The sequence below is a fragment of the Callorhinus ursinus genome, unplaced genomic scaffold (genome assembly GCF_003265705.2).
Source record: "Callorhinus ursinus isolate GAN/ISIS: 27379988/994484 unplaced genomic scaffold, GSC_fseal_2.0 scaffold67, whole genome shotgun sequence".
Classification (NCBI taxonomy): Eukaryota; Metazoa; Chordata; class Mammalia; order Carnivora; family Otariidae; genus Callorhinus; species Callorhinus ursinus.
In genome coordinates, this window is record NW_027397129.1 from 209460 (window position 1) to 223494 (window position 14035).

Consider the following 14035-nt stretch of genomic DNA (forward strand, 5'->3'; position numbering starts at 1 on the left):
ATTTTCTAACTACCACCTACTACCCACTTGCACATTTTTTTGGTATTTGTTATATAACAACCCCACTTCTGGTACCAAAATATGCATTATTTTCCCACTGCTGCTATAACAAATTACCACAAATTTAACATCTTAAAACAACACTCATTTATTATCTCACAGTTCTGTGGGTCAGAAGCCCAGGCACAATATAGCTCAGTGGGGTTCTCTGTTCAAAGCCCCACAAGGTCTAAATCAAAGTGTCAGTAGAACTATATTCCTTACTGAAGGATCTAGGAAATAATCTACTTCAAAACTTTTCAAGTGTTTGCCAAATACATTGCATTGCATTTGGCTCACTCAGATCCCCATTCTCTTGCTGTCAGTTGTGGCCAGCCTTTTCATCAAGAAGCTGCCTGTGTTCCTTCTTTGTTTTCTGTGTACCTCCCTCCAACAATGGTACATTCGTTCCTCTCATATTTTAAACCTCTCTGACTTCTCTTTCCTCAGACTCTAACTCCAGCCATAACCCTAATTACATCTGCACTGTCTCTTTTGCCATGTAATATAGTGTATTCACATGTCCTGGGAATTAATGTATAGGCATCTTTGGGGGTCATTCTACCTACCTCAATATTTTAAATAATTTAACAGGAGAAAAAGATAGGCTATTATATTTACCTTCAGGTAGTTAATTTTTATATTTTGCACATAAGTTTTAGTTGTAGTCAGTGAAAAAGATAGGCTATAGTTGAATTACTTTAACTTTACTGGCACCAGAAGTCCTAATCTTTGATATTTAATCATTAATTTAAAAAAGTGTTTAATGGGGTGCCCGGGTGGCTCAGTTGTTAAGCATCTGCCTTCGCCTCAGGTCATGATCCCAGAGTCCTGGGATCAAGCTCCGCATCAGGCTCCCTGATCCGTGGGAAGCCTGCTTCTCCCTCTCCCACTCCCCCTACTTGTGTTCCCTCTCTTGCTGTGTCTCTCTCTGTCAAATAAATAAATAAAATCTTTAAAAAAATAAATAAAAGTATTTATTGAGTGACTTCTATGTGCTTGGCAATGTGAGATACCAGGCAAAAAAATATAGGATGAGCGGAGTGGGCAAAGATGGTGGAAGAGTAGCAGACCCTATTTCAATCAGTATCCTGATTGAGCTGGATATCTATCAGACCACTCTGAACACCCACAAAATCAGCCTGAGATGTAAGAAAATATATCTGGATCTCTACAAACAGAATAATGCTGGCGGTTGATTTTGAGGTAAGAAGCAAGGAGCCGTGATTCTGTGGGCAGATATCAGAAGATAAAGGGAAGGGGGAGGGAGGTGCCAAAAGCGCTTGAGCCAGGAAGGTGAAATAACACAGGAGTGCAAAAGCTTCCCACGCTGGGGACTGGGCACAGACTTGCAGATTGGTAGCAGAGGGGAAAGGACTTTAGGGGAGCAACCTGGACTGAAACCTGGAGCTGTGGGGGCACACGTGCAAACTGGGGGTGGCTGGGGGTTTTAGAAGCACAAAGGGCAGTAATGTGTCTGGACCTGGAGCGAGGGCTGAAAGTGTTGCTGTGGGGTGCACAACCCAGGACACTGTGGTTTTAGCACCACAGACAGAAACAGAGACAGTGTGGCCTGGAGAGCTCACTGAAGAACAGACTGTGATCTCTCTGTTCTGAGGCAGAAGTTTGGAAATGGTTACTTCTGCTCTGACTCTTGGAAGAGATATGGAAAGCCACCAGGGAAAGCCACCAGAGAACAAAAGCCCCCCAAAAAACGGTTTTCACTGAGCCCATTCCCCCCCACAGTGGGCAAAGCAACTCCATCCAAACAGGGCTGCCTGAGTAACAGAGCGGCAGACCCCTCCCCCAGAAGACACGCAAGAAGAACAAGAGGATGATAACCTTAAGGTCCCTCTAAAACGGGTGCATCTTGCTTGGGTTGTGGTCAATAATTTGGACTCTGTACATTCCCTCAACCACCCCTCAACAGAATGACTAAGAGGAGGAACCCCCAAAGAGGAAAGACTCAGAGACTGATTTTGGCAACGGAACAAATGGATATAGATATAAGCAAGATGTTGGAAATAGACTTCAGGGTAACAGTTATGAAGACGATAGCTAGAATGGAGAAAATGATTAATGGCAACATAGAGACACTGAGGGCAGAAATGAGAGCTGAACTTAAAAATGCTATCAGTGAGATCCATTCTAATCTAGATACTCTAACAGCTAGGGTAAACAAGGCAGAAGAATGAATTAGTGATCTAGGAGACAAGCTGATAAAAAAGAAGGAAAACGAGAAGGCCTGGAACAAACAGCTTAAAATCCACGAAAACAGAATTAGAGAAATAAGTGACACCATGAAACATTTCATTGTCAGAATTATTGGGATCTCTGAGGGGGTGGAGAGAGAGGACAAGAAGGTATATTTGAGCAAATCGTAACTAAGAACTTCCCTAATCTGGGGAATGAAACAAGCATTCATGTCCTAGAAGCAAAGAGGACCCCTCCGAAGATCAAGGAGAACAGACCAACGCCCATGCATATAATAGTAAAACTCACAAATCTTAGAAACAAGAAAACTATCTTAAGGGCAGTTAGGGGGAAGAGATTCCTTAGGTACAGAAGGAGGAACATCAGAATAACGTTAGACCTATCCACAGAGACCTGGCAAGCCAGAAAGGGCTGACAAGACATATTAAAGGTACTAAACGAGAAGAACATGTAGCCAAGAATACTTTATCTGGCAAGGCTGTCATTTAGAATGGGTGGAGAGATGCAGAGCTTCCAAGAAGATCTAACAATTGTAAATATCTATGCCCCCAACATGAGAGCAACCAACTAAATAAGCCAACTGTTAACCAAAATAAAGAGACATATTGATAATAATACGTTAATTGTAGGAGACCTCAACACTCCACTCTCGCAATAGATAGATCATCTAAGCAGAAAATCAACAAAGAAACAAGAGCTTTGAATGACATACTGGACCAGATGGACCTCATAGATATATACAGAACATTCAAACCTAAAACAACAGAATATTACTTCTTCTCGAGTGCACATGTAACTTTCTCCAGAATAGACCACATACTGGGTCACAAATCAGGTCTCAACCGATACCAAAAGAATGAGATTATTCCCTGCATATTCTCAGACCATAATGCTTTAAAACTGGAACTCAATCACAAAAAAAAAAAAAAAAAAAAAACTTGGAAGAAATTCAAACACTTAGAAGCTAAACACCATCCTGCTTAAGAATGTTTGGGTCAACCAGGAAATCAAAGAAAAACTTAAATGATTCCTGGAAACCAATGAGAGCTAAAACACATTGGTCCAAAACCTATGGGATAGAGCAGAGGCAGTCCTAAGGGGGAAATGCATAGCCATCCAAGCCTCACTCAAAAAAATAGAAAAATCCCGAATTCACCAACTAAATTTACACCTTAAAGAACTGGAGAAGAAAAAACAAATGATGCCTAAGCCATGCATTAGAAGAGAAATAATTAAGATTGAAGCAGAGATCAATGAATTAGAAATGAGAAACACAGTAGATCAGATCAACAAAACCAGAAGGTGGTTCTTTGAAAGGATTAATAAGATTGATAAACCACTGGCCAGACATATCCAAAAGAAGAGAGAAAGGACCCAAATTAATAAAACTATGGATGAAAGGGGAGAGATCATGACTAACACCAAGGAAATAGAAACAATTATTAGAAATTATAATCTATAACTCTATGCCAATAAATTAAGCAAACTGGAAGAAATTGATGCCTTCCTGGAAACCTATAAACTCCCAAGACTGAAACAGGAAGAAACTGACAACCTGAAAAGACCAATAAACAGTAATGAGATTGAAGCAGTGACCAAAAACCTCCCAAAAAACAAGAGTCCAAGGCCTGATGGATTCCCTGGGGAATTCTACCAAACATTCACAGAAGAAATAATACTTCTTCTCCTGAAGCTGTTTCAAAAAAATAGAAACAGAAGGAAAGCTTCCAGCCTCATTCTATAAGGCTAGCATTACCTTAATCCCCAAACCAGGCAAAGACCTTATCAAAAATGAGAATTTCAGACCAATATCCCTGATGAATATGGATTCCAAAATTCTCAACAAAATCCTAGTTAATGGGATCCAACAATATATTAAAAGGATCATCCACCACGACCAAGGGGGTTTATCCCCAGGATGCAAGGGTGGTTCAATATTTGCAAATCAATCAATGTGATAGGACACATTAATAAGAGGAGAAAGAAGAACCTTATGGTCCTCTCAATTGATGTAGAGGAAGCATTTGACAAAATATATCATCCTTTCCTGATTAAAATTCTTCATAGTATAGGGATAGAGGGAATATTCCTCAAGTTCATAAAATCCATCTATGAAAATCCCACAGCTAATATTATCCTTCATGGGGAAAAGCTGAGAAACTTTCCCTTAAGATCAGGAACAAAAGAAGGATGCCCACTCCTGCCACTATTGTTCAACATAGTACTAGAAGTCCTAGCAACAGCAATCAGATAACAAAAAGAAATAAAACGTATTCAAATTGGCAAAGAAGAAGTCAAACTCTCTCTTTTCGCAGATGACATGATACTTTATGTGGAAAATCCAAAAGACTCCACCCCAAAATTACTAGAACTCATACAGCAATTCAGTAATGTTGCAGGATAAAAGATCAATGCACAGAAGTCAGTTGCTTTCTTATACACTAACAATGCAACTGTAGAAAGAGAAATTAGAGAAACGACTCCATTTACAATAGCACCAAAACCATAAGATACCTTGGAGCAAACCTAACCAAAGAGGCAAAGGATCTATACTCTAGAAACTATAGAACACTCATGAAAGAAATTGAAGAAGACACAAAAGATGGAAAAACACTCAATGCTCATGGACCCGAAAAATAAACATTGTTAAAATGTCTATGCTGCCCAGAACAATCTATACCTTCAACACCATCCCAATCAAAATACCAATGGCATTTTTCAAAGTGCTGGAACAAACAATACTAAAATTTGGATGGAATCAGAAAAGACCCCGAATCATCAAGGAAATGTTGAAAAAGAAAAACAAAGCTCGGGGCATCACGTTGCCTGATTTCAAGCTATATTACAAAGCTGTAATAACCAAGACAGCATGGTACTGGCACAAAAACAGACACATAGACCAATGGAACAGGATAGAGAGCCGAGATATGGACCCTTAACTCTATGGTCAAATAATCTTCGACAAAGCAGGAAAAAGTATGCAATGGAAAAAAAAGTCTCTTCAATAAATGGTGCTGGGAAAATTGGACAGCTATATACAGAAGAATGAAACTCGACCATTCTCTTACACCATACCCAAAGATAAACTCAAAATGGATGAAAGAGCTCAATGTGAGACAGGAATCCATCAGGATCTTATAGGAGAGCATAGGCATTAATCTCTTTGACATCAGCCACAGCAACTTCTTTTAAGACATGTCTCCAAAGACAAGGGAAAGAAAAGCAAAAAGGATCTTTTGGGACTTCATCAAGATAAACAGCTTCTGCACAGCAAAGGAAACAGTCAACAAAACAAAGAGGCAACTCAAGGGATGGGATAAGTTTTTTTGCAAATGACATTACAGACAAAGGGCTGAAAAACTCAACACCCAAAAAACAAATAATCAAGTCAAAAAATGGGCAGAAGACATGAACAGAGACTTCTCCAAAGAAAACATACAAATGGCTAACAAACACATGAAAAAATGTTTATCATCATTAGCTATCAGGGAAATTCAAATCAGAACCACCATGAGATACCACCTTACACCAGTTAGAATGGCAAAAATTGACAAAGCAAGAACCAACAAATGTTGGAGAAGTTGTGGAGAAAGGGGAACCCTCTTACACTGTTGGTGGGAATGCAAGTTGGTACAGCCACTTTGGAAAACAGTGTGGAGGTGCCTCAAAAAATTAAAAATAGAGCTACCCTATGACACAGGATTTGCACTACTGGGTATTTACCCCAAAGACACAGATGGTGAAAGGAAGGGCCATATGCACCCCAATGTTCATAGCAGCAATGTCCACAATAATGAAACTGTGGGAAGAGCCGAGATGCCCTTCAACAGTTGAATGGATAAAGAAGATGTGGTCCATATATACAATGGAATATTACTCAGCCATCAGAAAGTATGAATACCCAACTTTTGCATCAACATAAATGAGACTGGAGAAGATTATGCTAAGTGAAGTAAGTCAAGCAGAGAAAGTCAATCATCCTACGGTTTCACTTATTTGTGGAACATAAGGAATAGCATGGAGGACATTAGGAGAAGGAAGGGAAAAATGAAGGGCGGGAAATCAGAGGGGGAGACGAACCATGAGAGACTTTGGACTCTGGGAATCAAACTGAGCATTTTAGAGGGGAGGTGGGTTGGAGGATGGGTGATCCCATTCATTGGTATTAAGGAGGGCAAGTATTGCATGGAGCACTGGGTGTTATATGCAAACAATGAATCATGGAACACTACTTCAAAAACTAATGATGTATTGTGACTAACATTAAAAAAAAACAGCAGTTGCCATTAAACCACCAAATAAATTTAAATGACATGAATTTCAAAAAAATATAGGATGTATTCCTGACCTTAAAGAGTGGATAGTCTTTTCAGTAAATAATAAAATCTTATTATGAGAGAGGGGAAGATGGTGTTATAGTAGGAGTACCCTATTCTACTCTCATCCCAGAAATACAACTAGATAACTATCCAATCATTCTAACTATCTCCAGAAATCAATCTGAGGACTGACAGAACAAACTCCACAGCTTAAGGGAGAGAAGAAGCCACACTGAAGAAGGTAGGATGTGCAGAAATGAAGTTAAGGGGAGAAATGGATCACAGGTCCTGTGAAAGGGTGGGAGCTGTGGTTGTGGAGAATTGGAAGAGAGAGAGGAGCACACAAGGGAATGCACAAGAGAACATTTCTGCAAAGCCAATGGCTCAGAAAAATAGAAGGGCTGATTTTCTTGAGCTCTTGCAACCAGTGGGGTTTAAATCCTGGGGTATTAAAGGTCAGGGGGCTTAGCTGGGATAGAGCCCTGAAAGCACTGCTCTTCTCCTGGAGAGAAGGCAGGCAAACAATTCAGGGGCAGATAGTCTGGAAATGGCAATTTGAAGAATGCTTGGGCACAGAGTGGGAAGATCTAAGCACAAAAGATATAAGTAAAATGCTGATGGAAAATTTAAAGCAATATTCAGAAGGATACTTGCTGAGCTTGAGGAAAGAATGGAAGACTTCAGTAAGACCTTTAACACAGAAATGAAGGAGTTAAAAAAATATCAGTCAGAAATGAAGAATGCAATACCAGAAACAGACTTGATGCAATGAACAGCAGGCTTGAAGAAGTAGAGGAATGAATTAATGACAGAAGAAAAAATAATGGAAAATAAGCTAAGCAAAAGAGAGAGAAGAGTTATGGAACACAAGAATAGACTTAAGGAACTCAGTGACTCCATCAAACATAATAACGTTTGTCTTATAGGAGTCCAACAAGAAATGACAGAAAAGAGGGTATAAAAAATTATTTGAGGAAATAATAGCTGAAAACTTCCCTAATCTGGGGAAGGAAACAGACATTCAAATCCAGAAGGCAAAGACAACTCCCATCAAAATCAACAAAAGTAAACCAACACCAAGATATATTGTAATTACATTTGCAGATATAATGATAATGAAAAAAAAAATCCTAAAAGGAGCAAGACAAAAGAAATCCTTAACTTAGAAGAAAAGACCCATAAGGCTGGCTGGAGATATCTCAAGAGAAACTTGCAATCCAGAAGTGAGTAGCATGATATATTCAAAGTGATGAATGAGAAAAATCTGCAGCAAAGAATACTCTACCCAGCAAGCTATCATTCAGAATAGAAGAGATAGAGTTTGGCAGACAAAGTAAAACTAAAGGAGTTTGTGACTACTAAACCAGCCCTGCAAGAAATACTAAAGGGAACTTTTTGACTGGAAAGTAAAGACCAAAAGTAATAAAGAATAGAAAGAAACAGAGAAAATCTTTAACAACAACAACAACAAAACAAATAATAAAATGGCACTAAATACTAAATACATATTTATCAATAATTACTCTGAATGTAAATGGACTAAAGGCTCCAATCAAATGACATAGGTTGAATGGATAGGAAAACAAGACCCATCTATATGTTGCCTACAAGAGACTCATTTCAGACCTGAAGACACCTGCCGATTGAAAGTGAGGGGATGGAGAAACATCTATCATGCAAATGCACATCAAAAGAAAATCCACATAGCAATACTTATATCACACAAACTAGATTTTCAACCAGAGACTAACAAGAGCTGAAGAAGGTCATTATATCATAATAAAGGGGACTAACCAATAAGATCTAACAACTGTAAATATTTATGCACCCAACATGGAGCACCCAAATTTATAAAACAATGACAAATATGAAGGAACTAATTGACAATAATAGTAGGCTACTTTAACACCCCACTTACAACAATGAACAGGTAATCTATACAGAAAATCAACAGGGAAATAATGGCTTTGAATGACACAGTGGACCAGAAGGAATTAACAGATATATTCAAAACATTCCATCCTAAAGCAGCAGAGTACACATTCTTCTCATGTGCACATGGTACAGTATCCAGAATAGATCACACACTGAGTCACAAATCAGGTCTCAACAAATACAAAAAGACTGATATCATACCATGCATATTTTCAGACCACAGTGCTATGAAGCTTGAAGTCAACCAGAAATTTAAAAAAAATGGAAAGACCACAAATACATGGAGGTTAAACAATATACTACTAAACAATGAATGGATCACCTGGGAAATCAAAGAAGAAATGAAAATACAATGGTCCAAAACATTTAGGATGCAGCAAAATGGATCTTAAAAGGGAAATGCATAACAATATAGGCCTCGTAACTAGCTAGAAAAATCTCAAATAAACTACCTAACATTACACAAAAAGGAGCTACAGAAAGAATAATAAATGAAGCCTAGAGCCAGTAGAAAGAAGATAATAAGAAAGATTAGAGCAGAAATAAATTCTATCAAAACTAAAATAGCAGTAGAACAGATCAATGACACCAGGAACTTGTTCTTTGAGAAAATTAATAAAATTGATAAACCCCTAGCCATACTTAACAAAAAGAAAAGAGACAGGACCCATAAAAATAAAATCACAAATGAAAGAAGAGAAATAACAACCACCACAGAAACACAAACAATTATAATAGTATTAAAAACTATATGACAACATATTGGACAACCTGGAAGAAATGGATGAATCCTAGAAACATATAAATACCAAAACTGAAAGAGGAAAAAAAATCAAAAACTTGAATAGATTGATAACCAGAAAAAAAAAAAGTCCAAGGTCAGATGGCTTCATAGGTGAATTTTACCAAACATTTAAAGAAGAGTTAATGCTTATTTTTCTCAAACAATCCAAAAAGTGGAAAAGGAAGAAAACTTCCAAATTCATCCTATGAGGCCAGTGTTATCCTGAAACCAAAAGCAGATAAAGACTCCACTAAAAAAAGATAACTATAGGCTAATATCCCTGATGAACATGGATGCAAAAATTCTCAATAAAATACTAGCAAACTAAATCTAACAGCACAGTAAAAGGATCATTTACAATTATAAAGTGGACTTTATTCCTGGGTTGAAAGGGTGGTTCAATATTTGCAAATAAATTAATGTGATACACTGCATTAATAAAGGAAAGGATAGGAACCATATGCTCCCTTCAGTAGATGCAGAAAAAGCATTTGACAAAGTACAATATCCAGTCTTGTTAAAAACCTTCAACAAAGTAGGGATAGATGGAATATACCTCAAGATAATAAAGACCATATATGAAAAACCCACAGGTAATATCATCCTCAGTAGGGAAAAACTGAGAACTTTTCCTGTAAGGTCAGGAACAAGACAAGGATGTGCACTCTCATTACTGTTACAACATAGTACTGGAAGTCCTAGACACAGCAATAACACAACAAAAAGAAATAAAAGTCATCCAAATTAGGAAAGAAGAAGCAAAACTTTCACTATTTGCAGATGACATGGTACTCTATATAGAAAATCCATTAAGAATCCACCAAAAAAATGCTAGAAATGATACACCAATTCAGTAAATTCACAGGACACAAAATCAATGCACGGAAATGTGTTGCATTTCTCCACATCAATAATGAAGCATCAGAAAGAGAAATTAAGGAATTAGTCCCATTTACAATTACACCAAAAAATCATAATGTACCTAGGAATAAACCTAGCCAAAGATGTGAAAGACCAATACTCCAAAAACTATAAAACACTGATGAAAGAAATTGAAGAGGACACAAAGAAACGGAAAGATATCCCATTCTCATGGATTGGAAGACCAAATATTGTTAAAGTGTCTATACCACCCAAAGCAATCTACACATTTAATGCAATTCCTATCAAAATACCACCAGCATTTTGCACAGACTTAGCACAAATAATCCTAAAATTTGTATGGAACCTCAAAAGACCCCGAATAGCCAAAGCAATCCTGAAAAAGCAAAGAAAAGCTGGAGGCATCACAATTCTGGACTTCAAGTTATATTACAAATCTGTAGTGATCAAGACAGTATGATACTGGCATAAAAATCAACACATATCAATGGAACAGAATAGAAAACTCAGAAATGAACCCACAACTATATGGTCAATTAATCTTTGACAGTGCAGGAAAGAATATCCAATGGAAAAAAAGAAATTCTCTTCAACAAATGGTGTTGGGAAAACTGGACAGCAACATGAAAAAGAATGAAACTGAACCACTTTCTTATACCATACACAAAAAATAAATTCAAAACGGATTATAGGCCTAAATGTGAGACCTGAAAACATAAAAATTCTAGAGAACATAGACAGTAGTTCTTTGACATTGGCCATAGCAACTTCTTTCTATTAGACTTAAATTAGGACTTTGCCTCACAGTCTATGGCACTGAAGACACTATGAAATCAAGAAAATATTTTAACATTCTGTTTGCCAAGAGTCTTTTTCTTTAAGTTACCTGCAAAGCTCCAAAAGGTCATTACTGAGGTGGAGGATAGGTCCTGCTGACTGTACATTGTCTCTTATGTGCCAGATGAATCTGCTATAGCAACAGCCTCTGCCCTAAAGACTGATAATCAGACTTAACTTCCTGCTTGTTATTGTTGCTGGCTGCAGTAATTAATAATAATGAGCACAGTGATTATTATGTGCTAGATACTATTCAGTTTTTATATTTAATACTCCTAATAACCTAGTGATTCAGATACTATTATTAACCTTCTCATTCTACAGATCAGGACACTGAGGCAGAGAGAGGTTAAGTAACTTGCTCAAGTAGTCACAGATGGTTTGGAACCAGGATTCAAATCTAGACCACCTGTCTCCAGGAAATGGGCTCTTAACCAGAGCACTAGTGCTTCTTTGTCATGTCAAGGAACATTATTACCTAAAAACTCAATACCAGAGATGTTCCTAAAACACTCATTAGAAACAGTGGCAGTTTTCTTTTACAATGAGAATAGAATGGCAAATTCTTTGTGTGAACTGTTAACCCAATAACTAGGATTGTCTCCATTATACCATTGACCCTGCAACCAAAGCCACTACCTCAGCCTTGGAGAATCCCAGTTGTGCCACTGTTGTCTTTCGCAAATTATTTTTCTATCTGAGCCTATTGCATAATTTCTGAAATGCAGGTGAAAAGTTAGAAGACATTCTCTAAAATTATATTTTTCTTTTGGATAAGAAGTCCCAAGTGTTTACTCACTCTCCACTGTATTGTGGTTTGCTTCTAGATTTAACCTTCTATATGTTGGAATACTTCACAGTTACATCTAGATAAAGTAAGAGGGGCATTCTTAATGATTTTTTTCCACATACCTTTACTTAAATATTACCTTTTACCTTGATAATAATAGGGGAGTTAATGGATTATTCAATCCAAGCTCTGTTCTTTGAATTTCCCCTCCTGACATTCTGTTCTTTAGACCATTTCCTCTTAGCATAAACCTGTGGGCTTTTATTTAAATTGTCTTCTTTCCTTGTCCTTGATAGTCTGCACACACACACACACACACACACACACACACGCACACACACACTCACGTGCATACATGCACAAGTTATTTACTCTGTTGAACTCCAGCTTTCTCTAGGTTTGTTTTATATCTCATTGTAGGAGTGCTGACAACACTGACTCCATCTTTGGCCCTCCATCTTGCTCATGGCCGTGCAATGACCTCCTTTACGGATATGTGTTTCAGGCCCCATGGAGGTTAATGTATGCCTTGACTGGAATGCACAAAGGCTTGTTCTAATCCCTAAAAAGCCCCACTTTAGATAACTAGTAGAGATGATGGACATACAGAAGGCCCAACTTCAGATAACTAATAGAGATAACTGGCACACAGAAAGCCCCACTTTATATAACTACTAGACAGCCTCTGGTGTATAGATGGCACCACTTTAGACAACTACCCTGTGACAGCACCACCATGCCCCTCACTCCAAAAAAAGCTGGGGTTTAAGGTCCAGACTTGGCAGGGAATGGGTCAGAGAATGGCTGGGTACCACCTGGATCATCTGTCTTACTGTCAGAGCCATCCCGTCAGTAAGTTATCCTGAATCAAACTGTGTAAATGGTATGGGAGTGGCTTTCTTCATTTTTCAGTCTTAAAGAGCCTTCTCAGTCTGGAGGGTACATTATTAACTCTCTTCCACCTTCTAACAATTGGTGAGCCTGCCAGGAGACCAAAAATTAAACAAGCAAAGGTAAAGGGGCTGTGCTGAAGGAAAACCCATTGTCTGTGCCAGGTGAAAGCCTATTGGGCATGCTGGTCGAAAGCCTGTTGTCCATGGGGGAAATCCCAAACTGGCTAGCCACCACTGTTGTGGGGAGGTTTGGCCAGGTCCTTTGAGCATTTTGGACCAGTGCATGATTAGGGGGATACCCTGAAAACACCCAAGGATTTGTTAGCTATCCTATCCAAAAAGGTGGGGGCAAAATGGAGAAGGGAAAGTGAACACGCTATTATGGCAATAGCTTGGCCATTGATTCTAAGCATTATGAGACACCATGGAAAGGGAATTATGAGTAAGGAGAGAGTTGGGACAGACCAGGGATGAATGCTTGGAGATTGTGTCATGTGGGATAGCAGGGATGCATTGGTGTGAACTGCCTCACATTGAAATGAAAACTACTGTATCTCAGGAGAGTTGGATCCCTGAGGCATAGGATCCCTGGAATAATGACTCCTCTAATGAGGAGGACATTATCAAATAGGAGGAAAATTATTTGCAGGCACACCCTTTGATTCAGACATAAACCAAGGCCACCTGGGAGCCAAGAGATGGCCAAGAGGAAGTTCCCCCTGTTCAAAAGATGACTATGAGGGAATGTTCTGTCACTGAATTGGTGGAGCTGGCTAGCCACTTTGAGCAGGGGGGCTGAGAGGTAGTGACAGCTTGGGTGTTGCAACTATGGGATACTGGGAGAGATGGTATTATGATATATGGGTTTGAGATGTCATAAATGGCCTCAGTCACTTCTCAATCTGCCTTGCAGCTGAGATTATGTGCCACAGGCATGGGCAAGAATCTCAGGTGCTCAGCTAATTTGATTGACTGGATAAATGCTAACATTAAGATAACCTGGCCTAACAAAGGGGATGTTCCTTCCCTTTCATTATGCTGAATCTCTAGGGAAGAACTACAAGAAATTATAATGTGAATTTGGGATGAAACATATTATTTACACCCAGCATTTTAGAGACCCAGAGAAAGAATTATTTTCCTCTAATAATATTATACTATACTATAATAATATATATAATATAATATAATATAATATAATATAATATAATATAATATAGTATAAAGCCCCAGGGGGTGCTTAATATGGCCTTATTGTTAGAAAAAATAAGGACATCCTTTAAGACATACCATTATGTACTGCACCTATCTAATGCCTTTTTCAGCATTCCATTAGGACTTG